This window comes from Nansenia antarctica (genome assembly GCF_963989245.1).
Source record: "Nansenia antarctica genome assembly, chromosome: 3".
NCBI lineage: Eukaryota > Metazoa > Chordata > Actinopteri > Argentiniformes > Microstomatidae > Nansenia > Nansenia antarctica.
The window spans coordinates 76,123,053-76,147,470 of NC_137688.1; positions in this window are offsets into that span (position 1 = coordinate 76,123,053).

Sequence of the window (24,418 nt, forward strand, 5' to 3'; positions counted from 1 at the left end):
GCATCAATTGCTGTCATACAATTCTCTGCTGTTTTATAACATTATCATTTGCTTATGTCATGTCAGTCAAAATTAACTATACTTTTGGATGCTTAATAGTCATTCCCTATAAAACTAATAGTCCTCATTTCTTTGCTTGAGTCATTACATCCAAAAATGTTGAAGAAGTTGTCAAAATCTGTCAAGCAAATTGTATACATTTCTTTATCATTTTTCCTGAAAATGTCTCCCAAATTGAACAATTTCTCTCTGTTATTGTTCACTACAGTAATATGGGTTAAAGCCGTATATCTCATGTTTACTGTACATTACTGTAATTTTACTCTGCACCACATAGACAAGACAAGGCAAGACAAACTTGCAGAGGTGGAAAAGGGCCCCTTTTTACTCCACAACAAGAGGAAGCCATTTGTGCAATGGTGATTGCAAACAATGCCATAAGGTTGAGAGAGATACAAAGCGCTGTTATAGAGGATGACAATATCTTTGGGAATATTGAATCCGTTTCAATCGCTACAATTGACTGCTCAGGAGAAATGAAATGCGCATGAAACAATTGTACAATGTGCCATTTGAACGGAACAGCGACAGAGTGAAGGAGATCCGTCACCAGTATGTACAGGTAAAACATTTATGTGTTCTATGCATACTCTAATGTCCAGTGCTGTAAACTGGTTACTTTGTGTAGTGCCATGCAGTACACTTACATGACAATTCATACTGTACAATATGTTGTCCAAAATGAGTTTTTTTTTCTCTCTCTCTCTATTCTGGGATAAAGTGTGTACTGGAGCTGGAGGCCAGGGAACCGCTGCACACATTCATATACGTTGATGAGGCGTTAATCTGGCAAAAGGTAGAAGGCGTGGCAGAAATCACATTGGACAGAGAGCAACCATTGATGTCCCAGGCCAACGAGGAGGGAATATTACAATGTGTGCAGCCGTCTCAGAAAACGGCGTCCTCACCCATATACCCTGCCTTGGTCCACACAACACAACATCTGCTGACTTTTTTAGACACTCTTTACAGGGACATAATCCCTGAGAATGAGAGGGGTCTAAATGGAGACCATCTGAACAAGTATGTTGTTGTATGGGATAATGTGCGTTTTCACCACTCAGATCTGGTCAGACAGTGGTTTGCAGCACATGAAAGGATGCTGGTGGAATATCTCCCTCCCTACTCCCCATTCCTGAATCCAATAGAGGAGTTTTTCTCTGCCTGGAGGTGGAAGGTATATGACCGGCATCCACATACCCAAATGGCCTTGCTAGCAGAGGGTGGATTCGCCACTCAGGGAGATACTTTCCTCGCTGCATTACCAGGGATGATATTCGCTGTGATGTCGATGAAAATATGTGGCCAGACAGACAGGAACGTCTGGATGTCAATGAATGATTTACAGCAGGGCTTGACGCTTACCTTTTCCCCAGGTAGCACTGTGCTACCATGTTGAAAAATTTAGTAGCACACCAAGAATTTCAGTAGCACAATGAAAATTGCGCAATTTTCGTCAACAACGACAACAAATTATCATAATCATAACATATCAAAATGATCATAACCGGCTCTTGGCTGTAATAAAAATAGAGACTCACACAATGTAAAGGGGAAGTAAGAATATTAATTTCAGTCGGCCCACGGTTCGGTATGAACCTCGGTTTTTGGGTCACGGTTCACGGTTCGTGTTTTTTTTATTTTTTAAATACTACTATTTATTTACAAACTGTTACTTTATTTTGCTTATACTTATGAAACTTTAGACACATTCCAGAATATGACTGGTAAATTGTATAATATAAATATATATAAACAAAACACTTTCAAATGTAAAAAAATTACATAAACACTTTCAAATGTGACGTGTTGTGGATTGGAACTACGGATCATAAGCTTTCAAATGATGTGTCATACATTGAAATCCGAAAAAAGATGAAGTTAGAGTCATTTGAATGTTAGACGTAATGAAACCGGAAGCAGACGCTGCTAGCAGCTAGCGGCTAACAAAACACAGCGCTACGAACTATGAAAGCTGTACCAGCTGTAGCCCATTATGCGCATTCTAAGCGCATATGGGACTCGCGTGAAGCATTTCTGCGACACGCGTTTCTGTTCACTGTTTTCATTCCCTCATCGCTTATACACATACGTTTGACTGCGCATGACAGTTCAGCTGTCTTTTAGTCGCACTGGTGCGATTGAATGTATTTCCAAGTCGCACAGAAATATATTCACTCGCAAATGCGAGCAAAACAGTCGCACTGTCGAGCCCTGATTTACAGTATGTTGGATGTTCCAATTCAGTTCCAATATGTACTGCAATATTGTTTACAGTTGTGCACAGCTCTAGCCAAAGGGTGTTTCTTATGTTTGTGGTAAACAAGTTTGTATTTTTCTTTTGCACAATGCTGTGAACAAATTAGAATTGCAAAGAGCATATGCAGTAAAAATGTGAAACATAACTATTCAGCGTCTTGTACTCATTTACCTCACTAAATACAGTAATGTGTAACCCACTGTAGATTTCAAATGGCTGTGCAAATAGTGTATAGTACTGTCTTGAGCATTTTCAGGTAGTGTCACCAAGATCTGACTTTTTTGCATTGGAAAACACTTACAGAGTGAACTGTCATAATGAAAACATGACAAAGCCATTTGACTATCTTGTTCATAAACAATGGTGTCAGGACTTTTCATTTTGATGACACTGACACTTTCATTGACATGAATACTTGCTTTTGAGGAATGAACTATCCATTTTGAGCAAGTGACACGCTTTTGCAGGTTAACACCTAGGTTTTGCAGTTTGTACTAATTGTTCTGAGAAATGCACTAACTGTTGTGCAAATGTTAATAGTGATGTGAGAAATGCACCAAAGTGACTGAGAAAAACTGTAACAGGTCAAGTTACATGTTAACATAGGACCCCTTCTTTGATATCACCTTCACAATTCTTGCATCCATTGAACTTGTGAGTTTTTGGACAGTTTCTGCTTGAATTTCTTTGCAGGATGCCAGAATAGCCTCCAAGAGCTGCTGTTTTGATGTGAACTGCCTCCCACCCTCATATATATTTTTGCTTGAGGATGCTCCAAAGGTTCTCAATAGGGTTGAGGTCAGGGGAAGATGGGGGCCGCACCATGAGTTTCTCTCCTTTTATGCCTATAGCAGCCAATGACACAGAGGTATTCTGGTGATGTCTCCCCTCCCCCGCCCCAACCTGCAGCTGACCTGGCTGTGACCTTTCAGAGGGCCAAGCAGTATGGCACCAATTCAGTCTGAGAAACAGACCAACAGAAATCTGCAGCAGTAGTTTTATTAACAGTAGACTGATTTTATTTTAAGTTTATATCATTCTAATAACATACTATTGTGCTGTTTTTTTTTTTTAAATCTGTATTTCCTGTTTTTTCACTGTTAAAATATATTGAGCATATAATTGAGCGCTGTTTGGTGATACATTGGGCTAGAGACTAAAGTTCAGGAGGTCGGCAATGTTAAATGAACGGCTGAGGCCTGAGTGTGCTGCTAGCTGTGGAAGGTGCTGTGTGGGGGAGGGGGAGGCGAATAGTGAGTGACTAAATTGAGCGCTGTTTGGTGATACATTGGGCTAGAGACTTGAAATCACTTTTGGCTGAAAGCCTGATGGTGTGTGTCTTTTTCTGTTCCCCTGGCTACATAGGAAGTGTCCCAAAAGTGAGCCTAAAGTTCAGGAGGTCGGCAATGTTAAATGAACGGCTGAGGCCTGAGTGTATTAGTAATAAGTACTATATTTGTAATTTTAAGGAGAGTTCTGTAAATGCGTTAATGTAGTATACCAAAACTGTGTATTAAAAATGACAACATTCTCAATCATGCAAGCCATATAATGGTTTAAATTATAAAAACATTTAAAACTGTTGTTTTATCTTTAAATAATTACAAAACATAAAGGGATTAAGCAGTTCTACATTTATGAATAGTAATTATTCATCTTGTTCCAGAAAACCAGTTATTCCCGTGTGCATTGAATGCAGCAGTAGCTTTGGGGAAAGTTTGGAGGTGCAGGTGGTTAATTGATGTCTCCCCTCCCCCGCCCCAACCTGCAGCTGACCTGGCTGTGACCTTTCAGAGGGCCAAGCAGTATGGAACCAATTCAGTCTGAGAAACAGACCAACAGAAATCTGCAGCAGTAGTTTTATTAACAGTAGACTGATTTTATTTTAAGTTTATATCATTCTAATAACATACTATTGTGATTTATTTTATTTTTTTAAATCTGTATTTCCTGTTTTTTCACTGTTAAAATATATTGAGCATATAATTGAGTGCTGTTTGGTGATACATTGGGCTAGAGACTTGAAATCACTTTTGGCTGAAAGCTGGCATCCCACTGATGGTGTGTGTCTTTTTCTGTTCCCCTGGCTACATAGGAAGTGTCCCAAAATTGAGCCTAAAGTTCAGGAGGTCGCCAATGTTAAACGGCTGAGTGGGGAGGGGTAGTGAGTGACTAAATTGAGTGCTGTTTGGTGATACATTGGGCTAGAGACCTGAAATCACTTTTGGCTGAAAGCTGGCATCCCACTGATGGTGTGTGTCTTTTTCTGTTCCCCTGGCTACATAGGAAGTGTCCCAAAAGTGAGCCTAAAGTTCAGGAGGTCGGCAATGTAATGTCAATGGAGGCCTATCCCCAATAAGTTAAACCCTGTTTGGCCATACAATGGACTAGAGACTTGAAAACAATTTTGTCTGAAAGCTGGCATCCCACTGATGGTGTGTGTCTTTTTCTGTTCCCCTGGCTACATAGGAAGTGTCCCAAACGTGAGCCTAAAGTTCAGGAGGTCGGCAATGTTAAATGAACAGCAGAGGCCTGTGTGTTGCTATCTGTGGAAGGTGCTGTGTGGGGGAGGGGGAGGCGAATAGTGATTGGTTCTCAGTTAACAAGCAGGCCCAGGAATGCACAAAATGCATCCATTTTCCAAAAGCTACTGGCTTAATATGCTCCATCACAGTTTGATGACTTTTCAGGGTTTGACTTTTACAAAGGATATTGTATGTATTTATTTTAACCCTTTTAAGAGTATTGTCATATATGGTGAGATTACAATTATATGAACTCCAACTGCAAGTATCACAGTGCTAAAGTTAACAAAAAGCATATCATAAACATTCTGGTTATTTTATTTTAGTAAAAAAATCGCTCTCTGCATGGCTGACATGGTGGGAGAGAAGCTAAGAGAAATTCTCGATTATGGACATGAGTGCGCCAGCACGGCACGGGTCCCACCGTGAGCCGGTCATGAAGGAAGGTTAATTGAACAGAGCGAGGCAGATTTCAGCAGAACAGAAACTTAACTGTGTGGGGGAGGGGTGCAAATCAGTGCTCTGTCTGCATAGTGCACAACTAAATTGAGCGCTGTTTGGTGATACATTGGGCTAGAGACTTGAAAACAATTTTGTCTGAAAGCTGGCATCCCACTGATGGTGTGTGTCTTTTTCTGTTCCCCTGGCTACATAGGAAGTGTCCCAAAAGTGAGCCTAAAGTTCAGGAGGTCGCCAATGTAATGTCAATGGAGGCCTCATCCCCAATAAGTTAAACCCTGTTTGGCCATACAATGGACTAGAGACTTGAAAACAATTTTGTCTGAAAGCTGGCATCCCACTGATGGTGTGTGTCTTTTTCTGTTCCCCTGGCTACATAGGAAGTGTCCCAAAAGTGAGCCTAAAGTTCAGGAGGTCGGCAATGTTAAATGAACGGCAGAGGCCTGTGTGTTGCTGTCTGTGGAAGGTGCTGTGTGGGGGAGGGGTAGGCGAATAGTGATTGGTTCTCAGTTAACTAGCAGGCCCAGGAATGCACAAAATGCATCCATTTTCCAAAAGCTACTGGCTTAATATGCTCCATCACAGTTTGATGACTTTTCAGGGTTTGACTTTTACAAAGGATATTGTATGTATTTATTTTAACCCTTTTAAGAGTATTGTCATATATGGTGAGATTACAATTATATGAACTCCAACTGCAAGTATCACAGTGCTAAAGTTAACAAAAAGCATATCATAAACATTCTGGTTATTTTATTTTAGTAAAAAAATCGCTCTCTGCATGGCTGACATGGTGGGAGAGAAGCTAAGAGAAATTCTCGATTATGGACATGAGTGCGCCAGCACGGCACGGGTCCCACCGTGAGCCGGTCATGAAGGAAGGTTAATTGAACAGAGCGAGGCAGATTTCAGCAGAACAGAAACTTAACTGTGTGGGGGAGGGGTGCAAATCAGTGCTCTGTCTGCATAGTGCACAACTAAATTGAGCGCTGTTTGGTGATACATTGGGCTAGAGACTTGAAATCACTTTTGGCTGAAAGCTGGCATCCCACTGATGGCGTGTGTCTTTTTCTGTTCACCTGGCTACATAGAAAGTGTCCCAAAAGTGAGCCTAAAGTTCAGGAGGTCGGCAATGTAATGTCAATGGAGGCCTATCCCCAATAAGTTAAACCCTGTTTGGCCATACAATGGACTAGAGACTTGAAAACAATTTTGTCTGAAAGCTGGCATCCCACTGATGGTGTGTGTCTTTTTCTGTTCCCCTGGCTACATAGGAAGTGTCCCAAAAGTGAGCCTAAAGTTCAGGAGGTCGGCAATGTTAAATGAACAGCAGAGGCCTGTGTGTTGCTGTCTGTGGAAGGTGCTGTGTGGGGGAGGGGGAGGCGAATAGTGATTGGTTCTCAGTTAACTAGCAGGCCCAGGAATGCACAAAATGCATCCATTTTCCAAAAGCTACTGGCTTAATATGCTCCATCACAGTTTGATGACTTTTCAGGGTTTGACTTTTACAAAGGATATTGTATGTATTTATTTTAACCTTAAAGTTCAGGAGGTCGGCAATGTTAAATGAACGGCTGAGGCCTGAGTGTGCTGCTAGCTGTGGAAGGTGCTGTGTGGGGGAGGGGGAGGCGAATAGTGAGTGACTAAATTGAGCGCTGTTTGGTGATACATTGGGCTAGAGAGTATTGAGTTACATGCTAAGCTGTATCAGTGCTAACTAGAGTACTGAGTTACATGCTAAGCTGTATCAGTGCTAACTAGAGTACTGAGTTGCATGCTAAGCTGTATCAGTGCTAACTAGAGTACTGAGTTACATGCTAAGCTGTATCAGTGCTAACTAGAGTACTGAGTTACATGCTAAGCTGTATCAGTGCTAACTAGAGTACTGAGTTACATGCTAAGCTGTATCAGTGCTAACTAGAGTACTGAGTTACATGCTAAGCTGTATCAGTGCTAACTAGAGTATTGAGTTACATGCTAAGCTGTATCAGTGCTAACTAGAGTACTGAGTTACATGCTAAGCTGTATCAGTGCTAACTACTGTACTGAGTTATATGCTAAGCTGTATCAGTGCTAACTAGAGTACTGAGTTACATGCTAAGCTGTAACCCGAGTTAACAATAACTATACAATTATAGTGACAATAACAACAATAACAACAATAACATAGTGACAATAACTCACTATGTCAACCCGAGTGCGCTCCCGGGAGATTAAACAAACGCACCCAAAGTCTTCAAGGGTTCAGGGCTTGGATAAGGGCTCCATTTGGGATTCAACCAAAGTGTGTTAAGGTGTTCCCCAGAAAGATGGTAACATCTGAAAGTGTGTTAAGGTGTTCCCCAGAAAGATGGTAACATCTGAAAGTGTGTTATGGTGTCCCCAGAAAGATGGTAACATCTGAAAGTGTGTTATGGTGTCCCCAGAAAGATAGTAACATCTGAAAGTGTGTTATGGTGTCCCCAGAAAGATGGTAACATCTGAAAGTGTGTTATAGTGTCCCCGGAAAGATAGTAATATCTGAAAGTGTGTTATGGTGTCCCCAGAAAGATTGTAATATCTGAAAGTGTGTTATGGTGTCCCCAGAAAGATAGCAACCTGAGACTCCCCACATGGGTGGAAGAAGTCATGTCTTGAAAAAAGTATTGAATATTGCTAATTTGAAGTGAGATTCTGGTTCCTGAATTTTTTCTGATCATGCCTGATTTTTCTCAGTGCTGTACGGTGTCTAGAAAGGGGTGTCCCCACACGGGAGGTCCTAGTCATATTGTCCCACAATGTAGCATAAACAAGTATGTGTGTGTGTGTGTGTGTGTTTGTGTGCTCACATCGTGAGCATGGATGTGCATGCTTGAGCGTGTGTGTGTGTGTGTGTGCGTGTGTGTGAGTATGCGTGTGTGTGTGTGTGTGTGAGTATGTGTGTGTGCGTGTGTGTGTTTGTGTGTGTGTGTGTGTGTGTGCGTGTGTGTGAGTATGCGCGTGTGTGTGTGTATGTGTGTGTGTGTGAGTATGCGTGTGTGAGTATGCGTGTATGCGTGTGTGTGAGTATTCGTGTATGCGTGTTGTAGTATCACCCTCAGTGTGTGTGTGTGTGTGTGTGTGTGTGTGTGTGAGTATGCCTGTGTGCGTGTGTGTGCGTGCGTGTAGGTGCCGCGCTTCAGTGCTACGGGTGTACAGAGATGTTTGTATCTGTATCTGTGTCTGTGTCTGTGTCTGTGTCTGTGTCTGTGTCTGTATCTGTGTCTGTGTCTGTGTCTGTGTCTGTATCTGTGTCTGTGTCTGTATCTGTATATGTGTCTGTGTCTGTATCTGTATCTGTGTCTGTGTCTGTGTCTGTGTCTGTGTGTGTGTGTCTGTATCTGTGTCTGTGTCTGTGTCTGTATCTGTGTCTGTATCTGTGTCTGTATCTGTGTCTGTGTCTGTGTCTGTATCTGTATCTGTATCTGTGTCTGTGTCTGTGTCTGTGTCTGTGTCTGTATCTGTGTCTGTGTCTGTGTCTGTATCTGTGTCTGTGTCTGTGTCTGTATCTGTATCTGTGTCTGTGTCTGTGTCTGTATCTGTATCTGTGTCTGTATCTGTATCTGTATATTTGTCTGTGTCTGTATATATGTCTGTGTCTGTGTCTGTATCTGTATCTGTGTCTGTCTCTGTGTCTGTGTCTGTGTGTGTGTGTGTCTGTATCTGTGTCTGTGTCTGTATCTGTGTCTGTGTCTGTGTCTGTGTCTGTGTCTGTGTCTGTGTCTGTATCTGTATCTGTACCTGTGTCTGTGTCTTTGTCTGTGTCTGTATCTGTATCTGTGTCTGTATCTGTGTCTGTGTCTGTGTCTGTATCTGTATCTGTGTCTGTATCTGTGTCTGTATCTGTGTCTGTGTCTGTGTCTGTGTCTGTATCTGTGTCTGTGTCTTTGTCTGTGTCTGTATCTGTATCTGTATCTGTGTCTGTGTCTGTATCTGTGTCTGTGTCTGTATCTGTATCTGTATCTGTGTCTGTATCTGTGTCTGTGTCTGTGTCTGTGTCTGTACCTGTGTCTGTGTCTGTGTCTGTGTCTGTATCTGTATCTGTATCTGTGTCTGTATCTGTGTCTGTGTCTGTGTCTGTGTCTATGTCTGTATCTGTGTCTGTGTCTGTGTCTGTGTCTGTGTCTGTATCTCTGTCTGTGTCTGTGTCTGTATCTGTATCTGTATCTGTGTCTGTGTCTGTGTCTGTATCTGTATCTGTGTCTGTGTCTGTGTCTGTGTCTGTGTGTGTGTGTGTGTGTGTGTGTGTGTGTGTGTGTGTGTCTGTGTCTGTATCTGTATCTGTATCTGTATCTGTGTCTGTATCTGTATCTGTATCTGTATCTGTATCTGTGTCTGTATCTGTGTCTGTGTCTGTGTCTGTGTCTGTGTCTGTGTCTGTATCTGTGTCTGTGTCTGTGTCTGTATCTGTGTCTGTATCTGTGTCTGTATCTGTATCTGTGTCTGTATCTGTGTCTGTATCTGTATCTGTGTCTGTATCTGTGTCTGTGTCTGTGTCTGTGTCTGTATCTGTGTCTGTATATGTGTCTGTATCTGTATCTGTATCTGTGTCTGTATCTGTGTCTGTATCTGTATCTGTGTCTGTATCTGTGTCTGTGTCTGTGTCTGTGTCTGTGTCTGTGTCTGTGTCTGTATCTGTATCTGTGTCTGTGTCTGTGTCTGTGTCTGTGTCTGTGTCTGTATCTGTGTCTGTATCTGTGTCTGTATCTGTATCTGTATCTGTGTCTGTATCTGTGTCTGTGTCTGTGTCTGTGTCTGTGTCTGTATCTGTGTCTGTGTCTGTATCTGTATCTGTGTCTGTGTCTGTATCTGTGTCTGTGTCTGTGTCTGTGTCTGTGTCTGTATCTGTATCTGTATCTGTATCTGTTCAACCTACAAAGTTATCTAAGATAAACTTATCAAAAATGTGTATTACTGTAAATGAAATGACTAGTTAGTGAAATCACAGTAACGATGTTGCAAACAGAATGTGTGTTTTCATCGTGTGGCCGTCCACAATGATATGAATCGATTTGAAGAAACAAAATGGCCGACGCACAGACATGTCAATCATGCTTTTCCAAATAATGTATTCGTGTTCTATTACATCACTAATGTGTCCGTGTGTGTGTGTGTGTGTGTGTGTGTGTGTGTGTGTGTGAGTGTGTGTGCGTGTGTGTGCGCGTAAGTGTGTGTGTGTGTGTGTGTGTGTCTATGTATGAGTGCGTGCTATAGTGTTGTATTGATTAGGCTGTGAAGAGGTGCATGTGCTACAAAGGCCACGTCGCAGTCTTCTGTTAACATAATTACCCTCCCTATCACACACAGCACACCTCCACTGCTCTCTTGAATGAATTAAATTGCTGATAATTATTTTTAGTTTTTTTGCTGAGGCAGCTCATGAAGCTAAGTAACTATGGGCCCAGCTCAGAGCTCCCTCCGTGATAATTGAGAAATAAATAATTTCTAGACCCGAGAGAGAGAAGGAAAAAAAGATTGTCCTGATCGTAAAGTCTTGTACAGATCCTGTAGGTTATAAAATTACTTTTATAGGGTCTCTGATTTGCAAGGGAATCAATTACACACTGCATAGATTGGGATGTTATTACCAACTCAGCAAATTTCATAATTTTCTCTTGATCCTGACGAACTCCCCAGTCCCTGCCTGTGACAAACATACCCATAACATGATAAATGGTAAATGGACTGACTTATATAGCGCCTTATTCCAAAGCGCTTTACAACGGCCTCTCATTCACACACCAATGGTGGCAAGCTACCATGCAAGGCGCCGGCCCGCTCATTGTGAGCAATTTGGTGTTCAGTGTCTTGCCCAAGGACATTTTGACATGTGGCCAGTCGGGGCTCGAACCGCCGATCTGCCAACCTTGCGATCATTAGACGGCGGCTCTACCTCCTGAGACACAGCCGCCCCATGAACTTGATGCAGCTACCACTATTCTTCACACAAGAGATGATGCGGAAACTGTATTGTATGTGCTGGATTTGCACTAAACTTAATGCTTTGTAGTAAAACCAAATAAACACATTTCCAGCCACAGGAAGACAAAGATTGCTGTATCCCTTGAATTAACTGTTGACAGCCTTGTGCAGTGTTTGTTATGGGAATTTCTAGGAGAATATGGTGAGCAGAGAATATGGTGAGCAGAGAATATGGTGAGCAGAGAATATGGTGAGCAGAGAATATGGTGAGCAGAGAATATGGTGAACAGACAATTATGGTGAACAGAGAATATGGTGAACAGAGAATATGGTGAGCAGAGAATATGGTGAACAGACAATATGGTGAACAGAGAATATGGTGAACAGAGAATATGGTGAGCAGAGAATATGGTGAACAGAGAATATGGTGAACAGAGAATGGTGAACAGAGAGAGTTTGTAATCCAGTGAGAGGCAGGAGGCCAGATGGTGGCAGGGAAGCCGATCGCGGGGGGGGGGGATGGGAGAGCCGGTGGCGGGTGGGGGGGGGGGGTGGGGGGGGGGGGGGGGGTGGGAGCCGGTGGCGGGGGGGGAAGCAGCGAAGACCGATAACGATGCGAGGGGAGACTTTTGGACAAAGGCGAGCACACAAAACAAAGAAACGTTGAAAACAAGTAGACGCAGACTAAAACACTTTAGGACAGGACACTGAACACTAGAACAGCCGTGCCCTTTTTACTACCAAAAGAGCCGCCCCGGGTTTCTTGTCATGTCTGTAGCAGGGGGGAGCAGGGGGGGTAGCGCGGGGGGGGGGGGGGGGTCACCTGGCCCAGCTGAGCAGAGATGACAGAGACAGAGGAGGAGGCGGTGATTCAGGTATCACCTGCACACAAAGCCTTGCACATCCTCACGACCGAACCATGTGTTCTCCTTTCAGCAAACCTGGTTTGAATATGTTCCCCTGGCTGTGCTACAGTGCCACTTTAAAAGGGCTTTTATGTTTCCACTGTGCCAAAGTCTATTCAGAAAAGTCACCATTTGCTAGCAGGTCGGATTCTGCCTTGTGAGTGCAGGCTTTAGAAATTGGGGAAAATGCTGTTGAGAAGTCTTCGGGTTCATGCAAAAATGTTCCTCGCACTTCCATGCGATGGCAGTTTATGTTGAAGAAGGAAACACTGTTAGCTTCACAACTCTCCTCAGTTGTAGCCCAGACAACAGGAGGAAGAAAGACATGAACAGCCATGCCTTAGGTTTTACCTACTGAAAGAGCCGCCTCTTTACAATGCTCAAGCTGCTATTTACACACAACGACCACTAGTTGGCCGCTTGTAAATTAGCCTGCTTCCTACACAGAAAAATGGCAAAATGAGTTCAAGAGTTCATGTTGAAGAGAGCTACAGGAGAGTGTCTCGCAAACATGGCGTTAGATGTCTTTTGTACATTCAATTTGTCACTATCTGCATTACGCGTCCAGATATGATGTTGCTGCCGACATGTCTGGCAAGTACTCTACTACGCCTGGTGCACCTGTGTAATGCAGATAGTGGCAAATTGAATGTACAAAAGACATCTAACGCCATGTTTGCAACAGAAACAGAGACAGAAACAGCCCTTAGCGTTGTATGTGCACTTTGTAGGAGCACGTTGTGGAAACCTGGTTACACACAAAAGGCATCGACAGCTTCCAGAATGATCCAGCAAGATGCACTTGACTGTCTGGGTTGAACAGTTAGGGAACTTGTGTGTGGACTTTCAAGTAAAGAGCTGTTTCATCAGATGGCTCCATCCAATCATGCTGCCTCAAGTGCTCTCAAACCTTCCTCTGCCAAACTAAATGGACTGTTAGACACAATGCCCTCCAATCTGTCCTCACCGTAGTACGAGTCTATCCTCACTTCCTTGGAGCTGATGGTAGGAGGCAATTCTCACCAACGGCAGCCACTGCTAATGGCCCGCAATAACAGTTAATGAAAGGCAGCAACACTGTACTACTGGGTTTTGTGGTGGCAGAAGCTGTGAATGGAGAGCTTAGAGTGTAGTCAATAGCTTCGTCCAAAGAAAAACACTAACCATCTCTGACACGTAGGCTGGTGATTGTTGTGTCCAATCCACTCTGAAAGGCAAAATAAATGATGACACTTCTTTCCAAAGGCTTTTTGTGAAGGCATCTACTGCTATTGTGAATACGTTAGACTGAGAAACCATAATAGTTACCCACAAGTTAGACACCCACTCGAGCGCCTAAGTGGAGAAGCGCCTTTGTAAGAGCTTACATACACACAACTCCCATGGAGGAACACATAAGTAAATAAACCCTTTTCTTTATCCCCCATTTGGTGTTGGATCAGAGAACTAGAACACCTTTGCTTGACATTGTTGACACACAGCCGTACTGTATTAGACTGCATTTCATATCATTTATATCACAAAGTGAATGATTTTATGCTATTCCACTGCACTAGTTGGGATATGTAGATCATGTTGTTTTGTTTCAAGTTTCAAGTTTCAAGTTGTATTGTTACGTCACATTACACAAGTGTAAAACAGTAAAATTCTTAGGCTTCGGTTCCTGACATTGCAGCACAAGACAATAAGACAACAGGCAAGATAAGTCAAGATAAAATAGAGTGGCAATAGTACAAGACATAAGTGAGACATCTGGACAAGTGACAGATAGACAACACGACACAATACAATTAGCAGTACAAAGAGTAAAATAAATAAAATAGTAAGTAGTCATGAGTATTGCACTCGATGGCAGTGGGAGTGAGAGATAGTATTGAGTAAAGTGACTGTGAGCTCAAGGCTAGGTAGTCTGTGTACACTGTGTACATGGGCAGTGCTTGGGGATGATACTGTAGTCAGTTGTCTACAGTAGCCCACTGTTTATGAGCCTGATCGCCTGGGGGAAGTAGCTGTTGGTTAGCCTCGAGAGTTTTAGCCCTGAGGCTCAGGAAGTGGCTTCATCCTTTGGACGGCGTCGGTTCTAATAATGTGTGTGTGTGTGTGTTTGTGTGCATGTGTGTGTGTGTGTGTGTGTGTGTGTGTGTGTGTGTGTGTGTGTGCGTGTGTGTGTGTGTGTGTGTGTGCGTGTGCGTGTGTGCGTGTGCGTGTGCGTGTGTGTGTGTGTGTGTGTGTGTGTGTGCGTGTGTGTGTGTGCGTGCGTGTGAGCGCATGTGTGTTCACATGTGTGGGTGCATGCTGCAGTGTTGTATTGATTTGGCTGTGAAGAGATGCTTGTGTGTACAAAGGCCACATTGTTGTCTTCCATTAGGATAATTATGGTCCCTATCACACACAGCACACCTCCATGGCTCTCTGGAATGAATTAAATTGCTGATAATTAAGTTGTTTTTGCTGAGGCAGCTCAAGAAACTAAGTAAGTATGAGCCCAGCTCAGAGCTCCGTCGATGGTAATTGCGAAATAAATAATTTCTATACCCAAGAGAGAGAAGGAAAATAATATATGTTACACGTTCTAATGCTTTTGTCCTCATATCGGCAAGCGATCAAAATGTTCGGACTTTTCATTTGAAACACGGAACTACGTTTCGACGTTGTTGAGAATCACGACACAAACTCGCTAGTCAAGCTAAAACACTGCAACGCAATTGATTCGGTGAGTAATCCCCCCACTGCTACCTAGTTAACTAGAACACTACTTTACATTGTTAGCAGGCTCACAAAACGAGCTGTGTTAGTTGACTAGCGATGTGTCGTTAATTTTCAACAACGCGGAAATGTATTCACATTTAAAAAAAGAAAAGTCTGATAATAATAATAATAATAACTTTATTTGTATAGCGCTTTTCCTGCAAACGTTGCAGCTCAAAGTGCTTTAATCATTATATAATCTTAATTTAATTATTTTGTAATTTAAATGCAATATTAAAAGGATGGGTTTTTATAATCTTAATTTAATTATTTAGTCATTTAAAGGCAATATTAAAAAGATGGGTTTTTAGTCTTGACTTGAACATATTTGCTGAGGTTGCATCCCTAATGTAAACTGGCGGTGCATTCCACAATTTGGGTGCATAAAATGAGAATGCAGCCTCACCAAATCTCTTCTTTTGTACATGTGGTACACAGAGAAAACCAGCGTCAGAAGACCTGAGAGCTCTATTCTCCCTATACACCAACAGCTGTGTCTCCCGCCACCCCTCGGTCAAGCTCCTGAAGTTTGCAGACGACACCACCCTGGTGGGCCTCATCTCCAGGGGGGACGAATCTGCCTACAGGGGTGAGATCGAGGGGCTGCAGAGCTGGTGCAGTTTTAACAATCTGGAGCTCAATGCTCTAAAAACAGTGGAGATGGTGGTGGACTTCCGTAGGAAAGCAGCCCTGCCCCCTCCCATCACGCTGAGAGGTACCCCGGTGGCCTCCGTGGAGTCATGCCGCTTTCTAGGCATGACCATCTCCCGGGACCTCAAGTGGGAGCGGAACACCGAGGCCCTCACGAAGAAGGCCCAGAAGAGGATGTTCTTCTTCCGGCAACTGAGGAAATTCAGGCTGCCGAGGTCCATGATGGTCCAGTTTTACACGGCCATCATAGAGTCCATCCTCACCCACTCCATCATCACCTGGTTCCCTGCTGCAACGACCAAGGACAAGGCCAAGTTGCAGCGGGTAATACGCTCAGCAGAGAGGGTGATCGGCTGTCCCTTGCCCTCCCTCAACTCCCTGCATGACACCAGGGCTCTGAGGAGGGCAAGGAAGATCATGGCAGACCCCTTCCACCCCGGCCACGGCCTCCTCACCCTGCTTCCCTCTGGAAGAAGGTTGCGGCTGCCTAAGGCATTAAAGGCCCGCCACAGGCTCAGCTTCTTCCCCTCAGCCGCCAGGCTGCTAAATTACTCTGGCTTCCCCCTCCCCCCCGCCTCCAAGTCTGCCCAGGACTGAACATGCACTGGACCTTGAATTAACTTGCACTGCACTTTACATACAGCACTATTCATGCACTGTCTGACCTGTGTTGTCCTGTTCTTGCCTGTCTTTGCATTTGTATTTGTACTTGTTTTGTTCATGTATATGTGAAAAAAGCATAAATGCACCTTCTGTAAATGCCAAAGCAAATTCCTACATGTGTCATGCATAATGGCAATAAACGTTAACTGAATCTGAATCTGAATCTGAATTGGGCTGATATGCTAGCAAAAGTCTTTCAAATATTCTGGTGCTATGCCAGTGAGAGCTTTATAAACAAGCAGAAGGATCTTGAAATCCATTCTGAACTTAACAGGAAGCCAGTGTAGAGTCTCTAAAATAGGAGTTATATGAGCTCATCTGCTTGTTTTGGTTAAAACTCTCGCTGCTGCATTTTGGACTAATTGTAGCTGGCCAATGGCTTTCTTCGGAAGACCAGAAAGGAGACTGTTACTTACAATAGTCCAAACGTGTAATAACAAAAGCATGCATTAACACTTCTGCATCAGATTGCCGGAGAAAATGTCTAACTTTTGCAATATAGATGATAAAAAGCATTTCTAGTGATAGATTTGATGTGAGGCTCAAAGCTTAAGTCAGAATATATAATCACACCTAGATTCTTAGCTTCATGTTTGCAGTTTGAAAGCAAGGTTCCTATCGTATTCGTAATTTTCAACAACACGGAAATGTATTCACATTTTTAAAAAGAAAAGTCAGCTGAGGCACGTGAGTTGAATGTTACAAGTCAGAGTTTATTAGAATGACCTGTTTCCATTCAACTTTAATGGAGGTTAACCTCTGTACTGGATGTAGCAACCTCACCTCTGATTCGCATATGGCAAAACACATTTTACCACCTTAAGCAAGCCTACAAACGTTTGTGTTTAGAGGTCGCATAAAGTTTATTCAAATCAAGCCGTTTCCATAACATTTCTCATGCGAATCACCTCAAAATGCTAATCAGTATGGTTTATGGAAACGCAGCTTTTTATTTTATTTTTTATTTAACCTTTATTTAACCAGGGGGGGGGGCTGAAAATAAATCAGGTTACATGTCAAAAACAAAGAACACACACGACAGACAGCAGCACACATCCAAGCATTTCCAGCACAGTTCAAAGATAGAAACATACAGACATCTCCAACACCTCCTCCACTTACATACAGTGACAGCATCAGTTCTAAGTTAAAAGGACAGCGTCACACATCCACATAAACCCACACAACAAAAGCACACTAACATAATTAAATATTAGCATACATACAGTATGCAAATGTGGACAGACACAGGAAGTCAACAGGCATGCATGGGACAGACAGTAAGCTGCCAACAGGGAAGGTTTGGAAAAACATCACAGGTTTGAGAAACAGTTGCATGTGTCAGTGAGAATGTCTATAATAGAGTCCTTAAAAGCTGATTTGGAAATAAGAGTGTCCAGTTTGAGTGATTTCTGTAAATTGTTCCAGTCAATTACTGGACAGCTACTGGTGCTACTGTTGCCACAGCTACTGACAGTGAAGCATGTTGTTCTTGTTTTGGCTCTATACTCCAACGGTTTAGATTTGAAATAGAAAATAAATAATAATGTGAGTATTATTATGAGGTTAAAGTAGATATTCTCAGCTTGTATTTGATGGTATTTGTGTAGATATTGGTTTAACACTAGAACAGCCATGAGTAAAGACAAATGTTATATCTTTGTACTCGATCAAATTTCAGGACCCTCCTTTCATGACCTTTTCTACATAATGTGTGTTCTACCACCCAGTATCCTTACATTTTATCTGTATGTATGTATGGATTTATATGTGGTATCCTTTCCATTCAGAAATAACAACACTTTTTATACATAGTCCTATATGAGTAGACTTTATATAGACTTTATTTCAGGGCACTGATTTGATTTCAAATCTAAACCTGATTTCAAATCTTACAGAGCCAAAAGAAGAAACTAATTCTTCACCGTCCTTTATGCAGGACACTGTAACTAGGGTCCCGAGTTTTTGCCTGGCGAAATCGCCTAGTCAGGAAAAACCGTAACGTTCTAATGTTTTGAATCCGTTACGAAAAAAACAACACTTCCAGCCCCTGCCTAGAACATCTCCCCCAGAAACGAGGTCACACAATGCATATTCATAGACCACAACAGACCCGTCTATGTAAATGTCCCAGATCAGAGCCAGCCGCCACCCCCCCAGTACTGACTCTGACACCGGGCTCCCCAGAGACCACCTCTGTGTGCCCCCCCCCCCCCCCCCCCCTTTCTCTGAGCCGTCTGGTATTAGCATTTTCCAAAAGGGCAATCGAGTCAGCGTGTCAAAAACAAGGAAAGGTCAACGGCTTTCCTGCCGGCGAGAGCCTCCACACTCTATCACACCCTGCTAGCCTCCGCCTGCGCCGCCACGGCCTGTCGGATGGCAAAGTGAGAGATTGGCCCCCGATGCTCCTGAATGCAAGTGACATTAAGGGGGGGTCGTTTAGCTCGCTCCGTCTGTGTGTGGATACCTTGTTCACCAAGCCTGGCCTGGTCGGTTCCAGGGCCTCCCTCCATGCCCTGCCTGGATGGAGCCTCAACCTCACTGGGACATCGTGGAGGAGGTTGTCAGATTGTAAACACACCTGTACTATTAGACTGGGAGGGTTCCAGACTGACACACAGACGGACAGACGGACAGACAGACAGGCAAGTCACAGGCGGACAGATGGACAGAAGGATGGACGGAGGGATGGATGGAGGGACACGCTGACAGGCAGACAGGCAGACAGACAGTCACCGACGGAGGGACAGACGGACGGACAGTCACAGTAGACAGTCACAGGCAGACAGACAGACAGTCACAGGCAGACAGACACACACACAGACAGACAGTCACAGACAGACAGACAGACAGACAGTCACAGACAGACAGTCACAGACAGACAGACACAGACAAACAGACAGACACAGAGAGACAGACAGACAGACAGACATAGAGAGACAGACAGGCAGACAGACAGTCACAGACAGACAGTCACAGACAAACAAACAGACAGACAGACAGTCACAGACAGACACGGATGGACGGACGGACAGACAGACAGACAGACAGACAGAGACATACAGTCACAGACAGACAGTCACAGACAAACAAACAGACAGACAGACAGTCACAGACAGACAGACACGGATGGACGGACAGACAGACAGACAGTCACAGACAGACAGACAGACAGACAGACAGACAGACAGACACACAGACACACAGACAGACAGACAGACAGAGGAGCGTATTGGAGGAGATGGAGACTCATACCCTGGCGTCCTCCACGCTACAGCAGCTTGGCTTGGCTGACACACCATCACACACACACACACACACACACACACACACACACACTCACACACACACACTCAAGGCTGGCACAGAACCTGGAGGGGAGAGACGGAAGGCTGGGGGGGGGTGTGTGCGTGTGCGTGTGTGTATGTGTATGTGTGTGTGTGTGTGTGTGCGCGTATGTGCGCTTGTGTACTGTGTGTGTGTATGTGTGTGTGTGTACGTGTGTGTGTGTGTGTGTGTGTGTGGTTGTGTGTGTGTGTGTGTGGTTGCGTGTGTGTGTGTGTGTCTGTCTGTCCGTGTGTCTGTCTGTCCGTGTGTATGTCTGTCCGTGTGTGTATATGTGTGTGTGTGTGTGTGTGTGTGTGTGTGTATGTGTGTGTGTGTTTGTGTGTTTGTGTGTGTGTGTGTGTGTGTGTGTGAAGGCGGGGGTAGGGAGGGCTTATTTCTCTCTGTCTCCGTCTATCTCCCCTCCAGGTGTGTGCCTGGTGTGTGTCGTGCGCAGCGTGGACACAGCCCAGCCAGCCAGCGAGGGGGGGGCCCAGCGAGGGGGGGGGCAGCCAGCGAGGGGGGTGGGGGGTGGGAAGGCCCCTGGAGGAGTAGGGCTGGTTCCAACTGTGGAGTCGGGAGGGAGAGGAGGGAGAGGTGGGAGGGAGGGAGGGAGAGGAGGGAGAGGTGCTTACACGGATGAGTTGGCTAAGCCTGGAGATCCAGAGGGGGCCTGGGGGGGCCGGGGGGGGGTGGAAGGGGTGGAGGGGCGGGGGAGTGGGGGTACTAGGGGGGTCCTCCTGGGACCGGCGCGGCCCTGGCTGTACCCCGGGGTTGACCTTGCCCAGCTCCACCTCGCTGTCACCTAGGGAGGGGTTGTCAGAAAGGGGCGCTTAGGTGGCGTAGTGGGTTAAGCGTCGACCATGTAACCGCAGGGTTCCTGGTTCGATTCCGACCGCGGACATATCCTGCATGTCATCCCTTCTCTCTCTCTCTCACCCATCCTTCCTGTCATTATCTATACTGTCTCTATCAATAACAAGAAAAATATGAGTAGGACTGCCCCACTCAGAAAATAAATAACGTCACATAGCTATCATAGACATGACACAGACCCATTAGAAAGATGTCAGAAAGATGTCACATAGCTGTCATAGACATGACATAAAGACATTATACAGGTCTTATAGATATTTTATATAGACTTTACAGTATACAGATGTTATATAGCTGTATATAACAACTATAAAAAGCTACATTACAGCTCGCAATAAGTGGGTAGTAACATGGTAATAACATGGTAATAACCATGGTAATAACATGGTGATAACCTTGGTAATGGCCTGTAATTTCCAGCGGTGTATTGATTCACCTATTGGTCGATTCGAATCGGTCCAAGGATCTACGATATGGCTGCACCGAGTCAGAGACCCCAAACCTCCATAAACTGATACACCAATCACAGATCGGACCCAAACTCTTTTACTTCTGGCCAAAACAGAGCTGCCCTTTGACCGTCTTTGCTATCAACTGTGAAACGTCCAATAACAGCGCAGGTGTTTTGGCTTTAACAACAGCACACAGTGCATATTAGAAGCAGGTTGTTATTGGAGACTGGGGGGTCTGTTCATTGTGCTTGCCACTACAAAATCAAAATCTAATAAAACTATTGTCCTTTGAGCGCACTAAAATGTTTAATGTCAGAGGTTTTACAGTGTTTAACACACCAGCCAGTCTGAAGTCGTTTGGAAAACACTTCAGGTTTGTTCACACTTTGGGTTCTATTAAAAACAGAAGGCAATCTGAACCGAAGCCTTGCAATTTGCTGACTTTGTACAGCTGGCATCCACTATTGGATCAGTACCACCAACCTATCAACACGTATGAAGAGACGGCATGTTGTCAATGTTGTTTGTTTTCTTGTTCATAACAAGCTTTTGCAAGTTCAAAGCAATGCATTGAATACTGGTGTGGAAATAAACACAGTCAAGACACATTCACACACCAATGGTGGCAAGCTACCATGCAAGGCGCCGGCCCGCTCACTGGGAGCAATTTGGGGTTCAGTGCCTTGCCCAAGAACCTCCGATCTGCCAACCTTGCGATCATTAGACGGCAGCTCTACCTCCTGCGCCACAGCCGCCTCATGTCAAGGGCTTTTCAAAAAAGCTACTATAGCGGTTATGATGTTGTAAGGACGTCTGATCAATGATAACGCTATTAAACAGGTCTGTCTAGTCACCATAAGGGAACAGGGAATTATGGGGCGTCAGAGACACCTCTGAAACGGCTATCCTGATTGGTGGACAGGAGGGCTATTGTTAACCACGTTCAGGTCACCACACCTTCGGTGTGACACCAATCTGTCTCTCAAGCATGTCGTTGGAGTTTAAACTGCCTTTCTGTTACCCGGTATAACTCAATGTACCGTACAATAAAATACAAAGAAGACAATTGGAACTACAAGGCGTCTTTCACAAGGGGTAAAATCCCTGCATAATGTTACACTCAGCGGTGCTGTACATGAAGTGATCCCACGTAATTTGGGTTGACATCTTTGGACGGGAGGGATTCTTGCCAATGTGTCCCACAAGTCACTGCTTGATTAAATCTAAGCTCCACACACCATGTGAAGGATCCTAGTCTACAATAATTTCCTGTCCTCCTCCCTCCCTTACCCTCTCTCTCTCCCTCCCTCCCTCCTTCCTTCCTTCCTTCCTTCCCTGTCTTGATCTATAAACCGGGACCTAATGTTTCCATCTGTTACATTCATTGTCAGGGTGTTATCGCTGCCTGAGCACCTCTCTCTTCTCTCTCTCTCGCCGTCCTCTCTCCTCACCTCCCTCACCCAGCTCCCTCACCTTTTCTCCCTCCCTCTCTTTGTCCTTTTGGCTGAGCGGCGAGGAGCAGCAGGTAAATAAATCACTCAGCAGCTTTCGAGGAGATAACGAGGCATCGGGGGATTCGGGGCTCTCTGCAGATGTGTACAGATGCCTAGCCTGAGGCCGAATGGAGGAGCAACATGAAACCACACATATTATATACCTCCAGAAACATACACCACCAAATATATACCTCCAGAAACATACACCACCAAATATATACCTCCAGAAACCCACACCACCAAATATATACCTCCAGAAACTTACACCACCAAATATATACCTCCAGAAACATACACCAGTAAATATATACCTCCAGAAACCCACACCACCAAATATATACCTCCAGAAACCCACACCACCAAATATATACCTCCAGAAACATACACCACCAAATATATACCTCCAGAAACATACACCACCAAATATATACCTCCAGAAACATACACCAGTAAATATATACCTACAGAAACATACACCACCAAATATATACCTCCAGAAACATACACCACCAAATATATACCTCCAGAAACATACACCACCAAATATATACCTCCAGAAACATACACCACCAAATATATACCTCCAGAAACATAAACCACCAAATATATACGTATGGGGTAGTGGTGGTCTAGTGGATAGTGAGTTGGACTTGTGATCGGAAGGTTGTGAGTTCAAATCCCGCCTGAAACCACACCACAACTAGTGTGCCCTTGGGTAAGGCACTTAGCCCTCAGTTACTCCAGGGGGAATGTCCCTGTAATTCGTAATTGTAAGTCGCTTTGGATAAAGGCGTCTGCTAAATGGCAAAATTAAATTAAATTAAATTAAATTAAATATACCTCCAGAAACATAAACCACCAAATATATACCTCCAGAAACATAAACCACCAAATATATACCTCCAGAAACATAAACCACCAAATATATACCTCCAGAAACATACACCACCAAATATATACCTCCAGAAACATACACCACCAAATATATACCTCCAGAAACATACACCACCAAATATATACCTCCAGAAACATACACCACCAAATATATACCTCCAGAAACCCACACCACCAAATATATACCTCTAGAAACCCACACCACCAAATATATACCTCCAGAAACCCACACCACCAAATATATACCTCCAGAAACATACACCACCAAATATATACCTCCAGAAACATACACCACCAAATATATACCTCCAGAAACATACACCACCAAATATATACCTCCAGAAACATACACCGCCAAATATATACCTCCAGAAACATACACCCCTAAATATATACCTCCAGAAACATACACCACCAAATATATACCTCCAGAAACCCACACCACCAAATATATACATCCAGAAACATACACCACCAAATATATACCTCCAGAAACATACACCACCAAATATACACACCAAATATATACCTCCAGAAACATACACCACCAAATATACACACCAAATATATACCTCCAGAAACATACACCACCAAATATACACTGTACTATTAATAACTCCCAGAAATATCTACACCATCAGGGGGAAAAACAAGAGTCACAGAACACATTTACATGATTGATATTACATATTCTTTACTTTTACTCTCTGAACTCCCATGGCTGTTTTACTTTTTATTATCCACTTGTGTTTTGATTTATTTTTCCTCTAAAGGCAATCGTATTGTATCTGTGTACGAAATGGGCACTATAAATAAAATTGGATTAGATGTAATTTTCAGTATATAGTGCAGTGTTGTTACCTGGCTTGTAGTGCATGGATGAATACCACATGAACACCGGAGATACAGAAGGCTGGAGAGAAAGAAAGGAAATGAAAAAAGGAGGGGTAAACAGAGAAGGGAAGAGAGTGTTGCCCTTGTTCCACCTCTCTTTCACGCTCTTTGAATCCCCCCACTCTCCTAAAACGATTCTTCATTTCCCAACAGGACTCAACAGGGAAGGATGGAGCTAGGGAGAAAAATCGAGAGAGGGAGAGAGAGCGAGAGAGGGGGGGGGGGAGAGAGAGAGAGAGCCAGAGGGAGAGAGAGAGAGAGCGAGAGGGAG